The 15826-nt window shown below is 44.8% G+C and overlaps 1 protein-coding gene across 1 annotated transcript in view; it reads right to left on the bottom strand.

Annotated features, from left to right (window-relative positions):
* Nucleotides 1–14691, bottom strand: part of mgat3b (beta-1,4-mannosyl-glycoprotein 4-beta-N-acetylglucosaminyltransferase b) — a 52438-nt gene extending 37747 nt beyond the window's left edge. Inside the window, exon 1 of the mRNA XM_087841546.1 lies at nt 13899–14691. The gene's annotated coding sequence lies outside the window, so the exon portion shown is untranslated. The remainder of the gene's footprint in view (nt 1–13898) is intronic.
* Between the last annotated feature and the right edge of the window lie 1135 nt (nt 14692–15826).

Here is a 15826-nt window from a genome sequence, read left to right as displayed (position 1 = left end):
ACAATCAGAAGATTCTCTATGATCGAACACCTGGGTAAAAAGCAAGGAGGAAGAATTCCCTTTAACCAGGAAGACGCCTCCAGCAGAACGAGGCTCAGGGAAGGTCAGATGTCTACCATGTATGTGAGGTGAAGCAGAAAGGAAGAAGAAAAAAAAAAAGAGCATTGAGAAGGAGGTGAAATCTCGGTCAGATGTCCTCAGTAGACTCACAGATAGATCAAGTTTAGCTAAATGGCTCTAAGAAACCAAAGCACATTTTTCCTGTGCATGATTTATTTTTCCTCCAGAAATAGCAACACAAGTAAAAATGAGTCCTTGTCTCCAACTCTTGCTCTTGATGCTAAACTACTGTCAAAACAACAGACTTCCACCAGGACACCAAGAAAACTGACTGCATTCCACGTTGTGCTCATGTGTCAAATGTCATATGAAGAATCTTAGACATAGGCAGACGCTGTGTGTGTGTGTGTGTGTGTGTGTGTGTGTGTGTGTGTGTGTGTGTGTGTGTGTGTGTGTGTGTGTGTGTGTGTGTGTGAGAGAGACTTGACTCCAAGACAATAAAGCCCATTCAACTCTGGAACCACCTCCTGTCTCTGAAATAGTGCTTTGTCACAGCTGCTGGTGGGGAGGGACTGTGTGTGTCCGAACAGCCACAAACACATACACAGAATACTTAAAAAGCCATCTTTGAATTTAAATTACATCAATGTGACCAGCTCCAATAAAAAAAGTAATGTGACTGCATCAGTACATGTAAGATTTTTCTAACATAATCTCTGTGCAGCTTAACGATCCTAAAATAACTGAAAAATATAAAAGTGAATATCCACTGACAACATGCAGCATGCAACATGGTATATGAATATATATATATATTCCACAACAAAACTATTGCACATACAATCACGTAACAATAGGTTGAAGTGCACATTCAGGCATGTCACACAGAGGCTGAAACTCAATTTGACCGATGAAGATCAGAACAAGCATTTGCTTAAAAATTTGCCTAACTTAAAAATAGATATTTTATCATAAGGCATGGTGTGCGACCTGGACACGCAAACCCCTGAACACACTGGGTCTCTTGCACAACCTTTCTGCACAATCTGTCCTCCCTTAGCTGCTGATAGATAAAAAAGTTGTGGTCCTGTGACACCCAGTTCAGCTTTGTAGGTATGTGAAATGCAGTGCAAATGGGAGTGGTGTCAGTTTACGCAACCTTTACTGCACTTTGTGTGGTAAGCATTAAGAAGCATTATATATATATAAAAAAAAAAACTTAAAGGAAACAGGAAGCGCAGGATTGTTGCGCGGGGGTTGCTGTTTCGCTGGAAACGTGCATCGCACTGTATAAAATCCAAGGGGACGAAAAAAGTTTAAAGTTCAATCAGTACACTTTTTAGCATAACTGTAAGACTGATGCTGTACATGTCACTTAATCTGACTTTGCTGCATTTCCTCTTTTTGCATTTCTTAGGAAATTAAGTTAAGAATGTCACAATCGCAGGACAAAGCTCTTCTGCAAAGGTCATAGCTGACATAAGCCAAAAAATAAGGTCATAAAACAGTTTATTCACAATGTATTTAAGCTCCATTTATGCACGCATAATATGTACCATTGTTAAGGTTTTCTCTCGTATCCTCTGTGTTGGGATTCCCAGAAGATTATGTCACACTGAGATTGTCCGCGCTGTCAAATTTCCCAATTTTGAACATATGGACGCCAAATCAGTTTTATATTAAAGAGTTTTTAATTTTGGTCCAAAATACAAAAAACAGTCCTGGTCAAGACCAAAGCTTACTTTAAAAAAACATTACATTTCAAATTAAATGTATGAATATTTGTATGGATATAAATATCTGGATCTGGTGCAGCTCAAATATTGGCTGATAATTTACCAAAGTGACTGTTTCAGAAGGGCAGGAGTCAACTGTGAATACTTAGTGTCCAGTTTTTAGCTTTACTTTTCTTTAGGGAGGAAGCAAACAGCTAAATGGGAAGGAAACAGCAGAGTTTATGGTTTTATAAATTACTCCAAAATTAAATGCAATTTGGGGATCTGCTATGAAGAACAGTTTCTTAATACACCTTTTTGAATTCATTTAAGTGTCTCGCTAGAACATGGTCTAAAATGGTCATGCAATATCTTAAGGCAAATTTTGTCAAATTACTTTTTAATTTTAGTTAACTAACCTCGGTCTCCGTAACGTGTGTGCATTTGAATACAAGGCGTAATGCTACTTTTAAAAATAGTGTCAAGAAAACTCTCAGCAGGTGTAGAGCAGCAACAATATTTACAAGAAAAACCCAAAAAGTGAAATGCACAAACCAAGAGCAGCTTTAGAGGCTGCCTGGGTGTAGGGGGGGAGAAAATACATTTCCTAGAAGTGGATTAAAAATGTTAACAGAAAAGATTTTGTTCCCAGTAAAACCACAAAAACCTTTAGCTAACAGTAGTGAAACTCATACCGACTACTATACAGCCAACTACCTTCAGAAAAATAAATAAAAGAAAAAAATAGCTACACAAGGTTATAATAAAACTTTCAGAGTATGTTTATGCTGAAATTAATGATAAATGAATAAAAAAAATGAAGCTAGAGTTTATGGTGAACTGCTAATGTCAGTAAAGTTCAGACTGCATAGCTAGCTAACATTAGCTAGCTAGCTCAGCAGCTAAATTACATCAACTATGAGCAACACAGGGAAATTTAACAGTAAAGGGTGAAATGGGCTTTCAATTCTGAATTTTAAGATCTTTACAGGGTGGAAAGTATTGATAAAACCAAAAGAAACTCTGTGATAAGGAGTTTTGTTTAAGTTTATCAAAAAACAAAACGAGCACGTTTCAGTTGTACGACTTCATCAACGCTACCAAAGTAGACTCATCAGTGAGTTCCAATATTTTGTTAGTAGCAGTAACATAAATGACCAGAGTTACAACAAAAATGACCACACGTGTAAGCCACATTCAACTGGGTGGTACCACTAAATGCTGTAAACCCTTGTGTACCCCTGCTGCTGTCACTACCAGCTGTCAGCGGTGAATACTATGGTTAAAGCCACGGATTAAACTTTATTAAAACATAGACAGCTTCTCTTTTTCAGGTAATTAATTAGGTGACTGGATAAGTTGTTGTCTCAAAGATTGTCAGACACTGATCTATGTGCTATGATGTGGAAAATGTTATAAATACATAAATTCATGTTTTAATTGAGAAGTAATTATTTACTTTGTAAGACAAATTTTTGAATATAGTCATTAAAAATGCTTCGAGTACCAAAAAAGAAAAGGTACCGCTGGGTATCGATACCAAATTCCAGGTAACGGCATCAGTTCAATTGTGAACAGTATCAAACCCTAGTAGTGTCACTACTACTTACATCTGCAATAATGACTGTGCTGCTAAATGGTACAAGACACATCTGGCCATTTGGTCTATACATCACAGTACGTACAACAGAATCGTGATTCTTCAGACATGCATGAGAGGGGTTTTTATGCTCAGTACTGGATGTAAGAACACTGCCAGGATTTAACCAAAGACTAAGTTTAAGTACAGGATCTAAGAACTTTTTTAATGAGGCCCCTGGCCTCGAGCTTCCACGTGGAGCTACAGAATACAAAGCAGCAAGCTGCTATCAAGGCTTTCCTCCTGGCTGCGGTGCACCGAGGGTGGGCAGAAGTTTGGAGATACACAATGAATAAACAGTAAAATCAGGTAGGAGGAAATCCACTGAGATTCAGTGAGGATAACAAACAAATGACCTGTGCACACACACAGACACACACAGTCACAACATCCAGCAACATTTCTTGAGGGGCGTGTAGCAAGCAGCTTTAAAGAGGGGCTTTCCTGGGCAAACTGAGGTGAAGTACAGCTTTTACAGTTTTTGCAGCCTCCTGCGGCATTGTATCTGTGTGTGTCTGTGTGTGCGTTTGTGTGATCGGTAAGCACTGGGCCACTTTCCCAGATGAGATTCTGGGCTGGAGGATAATCCTGATGAAAATGTCTTTGCTTGTCCTCTCCCTCTCATTCTCTCCATCCATTCAGCCGGCCGTCCATCCGCAGACAAAGAGTTGGCCTTCATCTTCCTCTCCCACCCTCGTGTTCACGTCTCACCTCCCTCACATTACCAGTGACAGCCTCCTCATTGACGTACGCATCTCTCAACAGCCAGAATGATGTGATGCGATAGGCATGCGTCACCGTCATTCTTACAAATCTCATTGAATCACCGGACTGCTTTATTTGTTGGTGAATATGAATCATAATCCCATCCTCCACCTCATATCTGTGGCTCTAATAGCCTTTTTTCTTGTTTGTTTCCAGTCCAGCTAGAGCTGTGCGATGTAAGACGTTCCGATAACGATATAAATCACAAAAATTTAACATTTTCTGTAAATTCTGTGAATCTCGGGCAGCGCGACTTGCGTGAAGTGTTTCCAGCTGGGGTCGTGTAGCTGGAGTCGAGTGTTTTAACCGATGCATGAAACGACACATTTTTAGACATAAGTTGTAACGGACGGCGTTTTCTTTGTGAGTATTTATTACACGGCGTGCTGCGGGGAAAAGCCTGTTCTAACGTTTGAGTCTAAGGTTTTTTAGCACCTGGCGGCTCTTTTTTACTTCTCATCTGTAAACACTCTGCATCCTCTTTCACATGATTCAGTTTATTTTAATAAACAAGCGGACACGCAGTGGTTTTACCGTCGTTGTTGCTAACAACAACAACAACGCATAAAAACAGGCGCTTGTCCGTCTGTAGTGTGGTTATATTAAATATAAGAGAAAGAGAGAACTTTAAGAAATTAATATAGCCACTACAGCGACCATCAAAACCATGAAAAAAATATTGCCGTAAACAGTTTATTTTGCGACACCACGAAACAAACGATAGCGTAAAATGAAACGATAGACGTTTTTATATCGTCATCCGATATATATCGTTATATCGGACAGCCCTAAGTCCAGCCTAAAGCCTCATCTGTGGTCACCGCATCCACTGTTATATGTGACAACTGTGGCGTCATCGCAGCCCTGTGATGATTTGTCAAGGTGCGCCGAAACGCGTCAGAGTGGCTGCGGCCTTTGCCTGAATAGCAGGTGTCACCACCCACAGAAAAACCTCTTCAACCTCAGTCTGTTGCAGCATCTCGGAAATCTTTCTATATTATGAAAATCTGACTTCCTGAATCACTGAGTCGTTAAGTGAATGGCTAATATCAAAAGTAGATAATGACAAGGCAAGCTACAAAGAAAAAGGAAGTGATGAGGAGCATAAAGTCAGAGGCTTCGCCCTGACAGACCTAAGGCATGTTTCGGTTGAATTTACTGTTCATGTACCCATGCTCAAACATTTCCAAGTCATATCTGAGACTATGTTTTCTATATTTTCCTCAATATAAAATGGTAAGTGGGACTAGTAGGAATGCATACACTGCAGCGCAGTTTATGCAGCGCAACGACACACGTAAAGATTGGAAACCCACTCGAAGAATTTATGCCACCAAGTCACTGAAATGATGAAACAGTGTTTGCACACAAAGTGAGTTTTTCACCTAAATACACGGATGTCGTTTAATCTGCAAAACCACCAAAACTGTGCTTACCCAGCAGAGAACTCAATACTTTATTATCTCAACTTCCTCTTTTTTGTTCTGCATAGCCAAATGCAAACCATCTGGGTCCACAGCACAGGCAAAACACACAGAGACATATCTGCATATTCATTTCTGACCCAGGCATGAACTGTGCGTCATTTCCAGCTGGCATACAACTGACACCCACCCCCATAAAACGAGTGCCAGTGGTACATTCCGGCACTGCAGCCTTAATAAACACACATGCCAGGCTGAGGGCAGGTCAGGACCATTTCCTCACCTAGGTGGGTCTCCTGTCTCCACAGCATAGACATGGCTGTAAGGTGACACTAAGGTGACCGAGCATGGAAGAGGGTAGGGAAAAAAAAACAAAAACAAGAAAAACTGAGAGGGCGAGAAGTAGGTGAGAGAGAAAATGGGGCGATGAAAGAAAAAGGAAGCGAAACATGCTCAGGGACAGACAACTTCTATTTTGGCCTGCCGTGTGTGTCTGTGTGCAAGAGGAGGGGTGAGGACATGACGGGAGAAAGTGCTTTATTTTAGAACGGGGGAGTACTAACCAAACAGTGTGAGGGAAGGGACAGACAGGGGAGAGAGGGAGAGCAAGCAAGAGAAAGGAAATGTTGCTCCTTTGATGGTCAGTACCATCCGTGACAAGGAGCAGCGGTACGAGGAGTGCTCTTCATACACCCACACATACAGCCCAGCCGCACTCAAGTTTGACCTGCCAGAGCAGAAATCCATATTTAATCATCACAACAAGCACCCTAAAGACCCTGCCTGGGGGACAGTGTGTGTGTGTTTGAAGGAGGATTTATTAACTAGAACCAGCACTGTATTATAAGTCTGAGCTTTAAAATACAGCATGAATAATATCTCAGACTCTGTGAGAGATGCCCGTTGGTACAATATTGATTAACACACTTGAGAAGAACAAGTTGTTTTTTTAAATTAATCCGAAGATTTGTTCAGGACGAAATCACCTCCAGCTTCTCGTAAAACTATTTGCATCGGAAATGAGTCCGACAGCAATCTTTATAGGCTAGCAGATGTCACAAGACAAAGACTGCTGAATGCTGCTGTAAGCCAAAGCAAACAAAGGCAGAGTAAGCGCACATACGACAGCGAGCAATAGTCTGGTCTCGGTAAACACAAAGCTCAGAAGGCTGATAAGTCAAGCCTTCAAATTTTCATAACCGGTGAGCAAGAATCATATATGCTAGAGAGACCTTTGTACATACATACAACACATTATTATGATATTTTGTGTGGTAACATTGTATCGATACAGGGACACCAAATATCACTATTAATGATAACAAGAGGGCTCGTTTTACCTGCTAGGAAGCAACCTGTCTGCAAACAGTTGCATTCTTATTTGGACTGATTGCAATCACTCTCAGAGAGATGGTCCGGTGTTTGCAAATAATCAACTAAATTGTAAACACAGATTGCCAACATGTTGCCATCAGTGTGAATGAGTCTGTCAATGAGCACAACTTGGACTCTACTTAACTGTCTGCATGCTGGTTGTATTCTGGTTATATTTCTATTAGTGCTGTCAGCGTTAATCTCGTTAAAGTCACGTTAACACCATAACCGCATTAACGCGGCAAATCTGAGTTAGCAAGTTACCGCGGATAGCTCCGTGCGTGGGGCTGCATGGCGTCAACGAGCTACCCATGCTAACGCGTTGACAAAGTTAAGTTTGACTTTGTGGACAATCTGTAGTTGGACAAAAAGCTGATAAATTGTAATATATGTTTTGCAATACACATAATCACAGATTATTAAAAACTGCAATAATATCGTGAAGTATGTAACAATTGTGGGGTGTCTAATCTAATGAACTGGAAAAGAAAGACTTGCAGAGCCGGCAAAGCATTTGATGAACTCTAAATAAACCAAGTGATCAAAAAGATCTGACAATACATACAAAAACTTTCGCAAAATGACAACTAAAGCAAACTAAGGCTGTGTGTGAACGTCCCCATCCTGCACTCGTTTTCATGAACCTATCAGCATCAGGAAACCCTGCCTTCTCTGGACGAGGCGTGAAAGTTACCACATTAACACTTGCTCGTCAGCACAGCAAATTTACTGCACGCGTAAATTAACAGTGGCAGGCAAAACAACCACCACGTGTCTTTCGTGTCGAGTGAGCTCTTTTTCTAGTTTGCAATGATATTAAAACAGACACACTGGGGTGGGGGGGGGGGGGGGAATCAAGAGAACCGAACATTCATGATCCGCCATTAGATACTGACAATACTCGTTGCCATGAGCGCAAATATGGCGTGCAAACACACAAACATACAAAAAAACAGAAAGAGAGAAGAACAAATCTTGTATTATGACTGTTTCTGTCACTGTGGAGAGTTTCTGTGAATGAACCTGTAAGAATTACTAATATAAAAGTGACCACTGAAAGAAGGCCGCGTGACAGGCCTACATCAGGGATAGCAAACTCGTTTGACATCGTGGGCCACACGCAGCCCACTTTGATCTTAAGTGGGTCAGATGAGCGAAAACGCTTCCTTCTGTTATTGTAAAGATGTTTAGCTACTCAATGAATCCCTAAGATAACATTAAAGAAAAAAAGAGGCGCGGTTTCAGCGGCGCATCTCACTTTTTCTACACAACAAATGCAGAAAATTACAGCAGTAGTTCTGGCAGCTCAGCGCCCAGATTGTCCTGTATTTATAAAACAAAGTTTTTAGTGATTCATCAACAGAGGGTGAAAAAACAGGATCCTCTGCGTCATTTAAATGTCACGTTGCTGCTTATTGCCCATTATTTATTTCCTGTCAGTGTGCATTAACGGCCACGGTGCAGCTCTTTATCAACAGGAAACGCTGTAAAACGTATTCAAATGCAGCAAAAACTCCACAAATTGAAAGACCTGGCCTAGATCACACACACACGTATATACAGCGGTATATACATGTATATTTTGCATATACACGCTGTATATACAAAACTACAACAATAAACTGCAGCTTATAAATAACAAAGCATCGCCTGATGCGAACGCAGCTGCAGAGGCCGACTGTGTCGCCACACATCAGGATCTCTTTCATCAGTTCAGCCTGCTGTCACTCAAAAGTAAAACTAAAAATTTGCTTCATGCAATTACAAGTTCTTCCTACAAGTTACACTTGTTAAAAGCTTGCTCAAGGGCACACCTCCCAAAGAAAACACACACACACGCACACACAAAGTGATCTGCTGGTGCAGCTGACATGATAGCTTCTCAGCTCTCAGCATAGCACACCAGAGCGCCACCTTTCACCTGCTGAGCTGCGAGATGTTATTTTTATCAGCGCAGCTCGTCGCGTGACAGCGGGTAAGTGGCGGGAAAACTCTGTAGCTGTTCGTTCATCCAGGCATCAAACACTCCCCGACCGTCTAATGAGGACTGGGAACACTCAAGCCTAAGGCGAGGTGTGGGGGTGCACCTTCCCACTTCCCCCGACTACCCCTTCCCGAGTGCTGTCTTTAAACACAACACTTGATCCTGCAGCACATGTGGGCAGAAGGGGCTGATCACGATGCAGGTATGTGCAGGAGATCTGGATTAGATTACACTGGATAAACACATAAGAGGGATTCCAAATCAGCGCTCTCCTTTTTTATCCACGTTTCACGCAACGCTCAGTCTTTTCTAGGGCAGGGTCTGTATGCACACGGCTTGAAATAAGATGTCAAACAAGGAAAGAGATGTATGTGTTTGTCAGACCGACTCTCTCCAGGAATAGTGGGAGCACAGCCAGCAGGCCCAGCCCAGTGAGCGAGTGTGTGCGTTTGTCTACAGATGCCAGATCAGAGGTGGAACACAGCTCAATTCCCCCAGCAGCAGCAGAGGCAAGCTGTGCACGTAACCTGCTAGTGGGGTGAGCTCAGTACGATCTTCACATCCTGGAAGCTGGGACGACCCCAGCTTGTGCACGGCACAGATTACAGCCATGACGGTAATGATGCAACATAGATATTGTATGATTCAGGTACATTTACACTGATTATTTTGAAGCTTTTCCTGCCATGTTGCTGAGTCGTTTACCCCCCCGGCTGGAGGAGACAATGGCTTCTAACTGCTTTAGTGCTCGCCCTGTGCCTCAGCACTGAAAACAACGCACTCACAACAAACGGAGTAAAGATCATGTTAGCAGTAACTGCTGGGACCATTGTGGCCTCCAGCATAATTCGGCTTCCCTCAGCTCCAGTTTCATCAGCAGCACTCCTCAGTGTGGAGGTGAGCTAGAGTTACTCTAAGCAGGAGCCAGTCATCCTTTACATTCCCTTCAACATCGTTCTCCATTTTAAACCCGCTCCGGAAACTTGCTTCCCCCAAACGAGTGATGGCGACCCGGATCCATTTACATTCATCCAGCAGCTGCTGAACCGGGTTACAACTGTTCCACTTCAGGAGCGTGCAGAAAATGTGGCACGGGCTAAAACTGCATGCTCCAGAAGCAGAACTAGTTTCAGTTGCAACACTTTTTGGTGACCACTTTTGACACTTCTCACTTCATCCCTCACTGCACATGCACGCGTTTCTCAAAGATCCCGTCAAGACCCGTTTCAGGTCACTTTGAAAACAGCTCTGCTTAAACGGCGTAACATTCTGGACCCCGGTCCACCTTGCAGGCCGCACGGGCCCTGAGGAGGGATTCACACAAACATTTTTCAGTCTTCTTACCTCAACCCACTCTGTGCCCTCACACACGGTCACGCTGAACTGTGAATTTGTCACTTTCTGCTTTCACTTCTTAGGCTGAAACCCAAGAAAAGGGGAACTTTTCAAGCAATCTGTGAAAAAAACAAAACAAGAGGGCAAAGCAGCTGCATGTGCAGCCAGCTGTTGGGCATCAGGAAGTGACGATGGTGGCGGCGAGTTAGCGCACGAACAGAGCTGGCAGCAGGCAGCTGGCCTGGTTCATGCTGAGTGCTAATCAAAGCTCTGTTAGCTTGGGTTGGTGAGCGACTGATTGCCACTAACATGATCACACCTGTTGGGCACACCCACTGGCAGGAGCTAAAGCAACACATGCAGGTGGCTCCACCCTAATTCTGAAAATGGTATTCCTCTGTGTGTGTTTTGTGGGTTGTTGCACTACCCGTGTTTACATCCACTCTACTGCAATACTAGAAAGCCAATCCTAGTGAACAAAAGTCAGCCAGCTCTTGCTTTGTTTGGGATTTTCCTTCGTTCATGCAAATCTGTCTTCACTGCCCTTTTGCTGTCCTTCAGTGGCGTTCGCACACTGCAGGATATCAGATGTCCGCCTCCATCTGCTTATAACAACAAGACTGGTTTGTGGCCGTTTCCTGCACACATTCTCGCTTTTTTTAAAAAAAATTCCTATTACAAATTTCAGCGCATTCGACTCAAGAAGCAACGGAGAGGCTGCCGTTTCCTTCTGAGATTTGAGAGCATCAAAATCCTTCTCGAACTTGATCTTGCAATGCAATATTATCATTACAAGACATTTGACTCTTGGGCGAGTTGGCACTAACAGCTGATTTCCTAACAAAAAAAAGGAAGAACAAAGAAGAAAAGAAAAGGGAGAGCCTGCAAAACAGGATGTAGTGCAACAGGAAAAAGGCTGCTGATCTGGGCGAGTAAACCCAGATCACCCCTGGCAATTTTAACTGACAGCCTCTCTGTGTGCCAGCAAAGCCATTTGTTTTGGCCTTGCAACCTGAGTCGCAGGCTGTGGGGGGGGGGGGGGGGGGGGGGGTGGCGGGGGAAGATAGAGGGCACGCATTAATGAAAAAACTGTATGAGAGGAGAAAAGGATGAAAGGATGCATGCTGATTGAACTACAGAGAAGAGGGTTTGTGTGTACTGTAACCTAAAATTTGATCACGTTTGAAAAAGCTTCAGCATTCCTCGTATTAGAAACCGGGCGGATGATGGGACCAGCAGCGAAGTTTGTTTTCTGCTGCCGCTGGGAAAAACAGACAGAGGACAAATCATCTGTCGGTCTGCGTGTCGCGGCCTTAAACGACAAGTTCAACGCTTATTCGTCTCTTTGTCAGGAGTTAGACAGAAGTCAGGGCTTCCTGCATTTGCAGGGTAAAAAAAACAAAATGTGAGATTTGGCAGATTAGGATTTTCCCGTAACGGTCGCGGCACGCTTCACGTTTTCGACTCCCTTATCCGAGGTTTTCTCTCTCTTACACGTGCCAGTAAAGCAGACCTGAAGAGAAACTGACAGAGTATGAGCGACAGCGGGAGAAATCTCTTGAGTGTGCTCTTAATCAAATCTGGCAAATGATGCGAGCTTCAGCTGTGGGGCTCAGGTGGATCTGCCGAGTCCAGGCAGTTTTTAAGGGCCCCCCTCTCTCCACCCAGGCCTACCGAGTACTATTCCCTCATCCTCACTAGTCATCCAGTGCATCCGTTCGCTCCCTGTCTTGCTCGCTGCACGTCTTCATTCTCTGCAGTGTGTTTCAAACCCTTTCAGTTTCTGCTCCTCCTCCTGCAAACACCGCCACCGTAACCACACACACACACCTCACAGACTCTTGCACGAGGCCCTGTCTCTCAGCATCAGCATCAACTGTGAAGTTAAAAGGCCAGCATTCCCGTGAGAGACGGTCTTTGTTGATGCTGCTGTTTGAAACGTGGGGCTGGGGGATGTTTGTTAGGACATCGGTGGACCATTTGAACGCACGTCGTGATAACCGCAGACAACCGCAGCAGCAGAAATCCTTCTGCTTCAGCTGTAAGCATGGTGAGAAACTTCCTGCTGCCCTCTAGCTCAAATTCATTTCCTGCCTGCTCTCTTTACACCCTGCCAGGTACTGATCTGGTACCAAACAGCCGCCAGGGAAAGTCGAAGTGTTAGCCCACTATCTCACTGTGGATAGTGAGATAGTAGAACTTCTCAAATTTGTGTCGTTACTAAACAGACATCGTTTAAAAAAAGCCCAAAAGAAGCATCTTTATCCTTGGGGAACAGACTGAGCGTGCTCATCACTGACGCACCGCTTCGTGTAGTCACACCTGGGATCTGCCAGGTAGTGCAGTCTGCTATTGTTGCACCACAGAGCCTCTCTAACGGAGCTACAGTCGATTAATCGTTATGCTCCAGAGTAACGGGTGACGTATTGAAACAGGAAGAGGTTTACTGTTTTCTTTCCGCAGAACTCTAATAGTCAAAACCTTCGATCAAGCTCACGCAAAGCCTGCTCAATGGTGGATCGGCTTATTCAACCCCGTAGTACTCGCACCCCCACCGCAGCAGGGTTGGATATCCCAAAGCACCAGTCAGGGAGCAGCAGACTCACTCCTGTGGGAAATTAGAAAAGAATTCAGCTAGCAGAGGTTGTGTTCTGGTTTTGGTTTCACTTTGACGAGACATGGAAAGTAGAGTTATTCAGTGAAGGCCTCAGCTGTCGCAAACAGAAGTCAGCTGCTTGGAAAAGGATGATTCAGACCTCTAAGGTCATGTGCTGGGAGAACTTCACGCTGAGCTGTGAGCAGCAGTGACAAGACTCACGGCTTCCATCGTTTCAGGTGTTTGAAACACAGGCGCGTCTACCCACTTGGCATGCATTTATGTCCTACCACTGCATGCTGTGAACTAGACTATTCCTTCCTGTAGTTTGCAGCCTATCTCTGCTCTCGTTCTTCCTGTTAAGAGTTCTTCCTCCCAGTTGTTGCCAGCTGATTGCCAATTGGTTCCTTCCGTAATGCTGCCCGATCTTTACCTCACAATTTAGACAGCCTAAAGAAGAGTACTGTTGGGAACCTAATGGAGATGTCTCAATGAGAATAAAATGCCAAAACCTTAAAGTTCCAGTGCACCGTCAACCCACTGAGCCCCTTAGAACCATGAGTGACGTGAAACATGAGCACGATTAGCTTCAGCTTTAGTCTTTAGCATCTTGTATCGCTGCTTCTTTGAGGCTGATACATCTCTGCATATCCTCCTAGTGCCCAGAATGGCCAACAGACTAGCCTGTCATGGTGCTTGAACATCAAGTCTAACATACACAGGACAAAAACATTTCCAATGAACCCAGTAAGGAACAATCATGTCTACACATCTGCTCCTGTCTTCTTCTGTTTTCAGCAACTTCCACAACCTCACTCGGGCACGCACACACCTTCTTACATTGCAGTCTTATACCCTGGGCTCAGTGCAATGGCAGGGGTCTTCTACACGTCACAAAACGCCCCTGCCCACCCCACCCCTGCTCACTCCCCGCCCAACCTCCACATCCCGGAATCAACATAAAGGGAAAAGACAACAGGGGAAAAAAGAGTGGAGCATCTCTTACCCATCTGTGCCTGTGCCGGATGTCTTTCAGAGGGTCATGGTGGATGAGAGCCCTGCTGATCGGAGTCGAGCCTGTCGGTTGCACTGCAGAAGCCACTATGCCATCGCATCGGTGATGCTGGAGACTGGCTGATAACCGGGGCCGGGGTCTCTCTCTCTCACTCTGCTGAAGGCGGGTTACTGTGCGGTCATCTCGCCTTGGCTGTTTTTGTTTTTTTCCTTTATCCTCCGGATCGGATGTGCAGATAATCGTCCCAAGCTGGACCCGACTGGGGGGTGGGCGGGGGGATCCTATGGGTGATGGCTCACAGCCTCCTCTCCTAGCTCAGCCCCTGATGCTGCTCCTCCGACAGACACGAGCAGCGGTTCGCCCCGCAGATACTCACAGCAGAGGCACGGAAAGCAAAAGCCAAACAGCAATAACGTACAAAAATAGGATGGAGACGGAATGATGCGAAGGGGCTCGGGGGTGTCACCAGTGTCGATGGTGCTGGTGGTGCCAGGCGGGAGATAGAGGGGGGTGATAGCCGCTTTCTGCCGCGCTGATCGCCGTTTTCCGTCGTGTTTACGAGCCGCTGTCGCCTCCTCCCTCCGTCTCCTCGGTCTCTGTCCACGATGCGTCCCTCTCTCCTCCGTCCTCCGCGCCCGCCGTGACGCCTTTTCCGCTCACAGGAGGAGAAGAACCCCCGTTACTCCTCGGCGTTCACGTATATTCTCATAATCTGCCCTCTATTCCTCTCGATCGGAGCTGCGAAGAGCAGGAGGAGGTGCAGATGAGTGTGCGTGCGTGTGTGTGTAGGGGGGGTGGGTGGCGTTGGGGGGAGCAAGTGGAAGAAAACTAAGGGAGTGGAAGGAGGAGCCCCGGGAGGAGAGAGCTCCTCCCCCCGTTATGCTGCTTATCAGCGGGACGGAGGGGGCGCCCATCATGAGATATGAAAAATGAGATATGACCGTGCAGCGGCTGGAACACATAAGACTGTTATTGCTGTGACCTCACCTGTGATCCACGCAGAGCTCGCCTGTAAACGCTGCCTGTATTTAAGACACCCCCCCTCCTTTTTTTCTGCAGAACTGCAAGAAAACTGTATGTCCATATAGCAGGGACCCCGTGAGGCACACCAGACCCTGTTGCACAGATACAGTGTGAGGAGACACACACACCGACTGCTGCTCAGGCAATGTGATGTATGGCCTGAAGGGGGCGCCAGAGAAACAGCAGGTTGTAACTCGGAGCTCACCTCGGGCAATGCTGCCCTTCAGTTAAACGCAAACGGTGCTGCTCTTATATTCGTTCAGTGTTATTGAACTAGGAGGTGGTTATGTGTAAATAATGGAAAAAGTGGAAAACAGGGAATTTTTCTCTCAGTTTTAGTATTTGTTTTTAAAATAATAACATGTGGTTTTCAGTCATGAGCGGGTTAAAATGCTGGCCTAGTTCAGTATAATACTATCCATTACACGTGTTTAGATAGCTGAAAGGCCCGCTTTGCTGCTATGACAAATCCATATTTGGCTCTTTAGGCACCATTAAGTGCAGAGCTGGATGTATGAGGAAAAAAGACTAAACCTGCACCTTTCCAAACAAATCCAACACATATACACTACACTGCCCAGTGTCACCTGCCTTCACACACATACGCATATCCCATTTTTAATCCGTAGAGGCTATTTTCAGCCGTAACAACTTATACTCTCTTTTGAATTCCTGCCTTCGCCCCGGCTTGTTTTCTTTTAATTTCTAATTCTACTGCCTTTTATTATTATAATGTTTACTATTAGTAGTAGTCAGGGCCGGACTGGGACAAAAAATCGGCCCGGGCATATTGACTAGAGACCGGCCCACCAAAAATGTGACGTCATTCAGGGGTAAAACCGCAAAGAATTCTGGGAACATGTGGCAAGAGGTACTAGCGCACGCAGGCTTTCAAT

The sequence above is a fragment of the Neolamprologus brichardi genome, chromosome 6 (genome assembly GCF_056152115.1).
Source record: "Neolamprologus brichardi isolate AB-2024 chromosome 6, ASM5615211v1, whole genome shotgun sequence".
Lineage (NCBI taxonomy): Eukaryota > Metazoa > Chordata > Actinopteri > Cichliformes > Cichlidae > Neolamprologus > Neolamprologus brichardi.
Note: the sequence above shows the minus strand (reverse complement) of the source record. Positions and strands in the feature narration are given on the sequence as shown.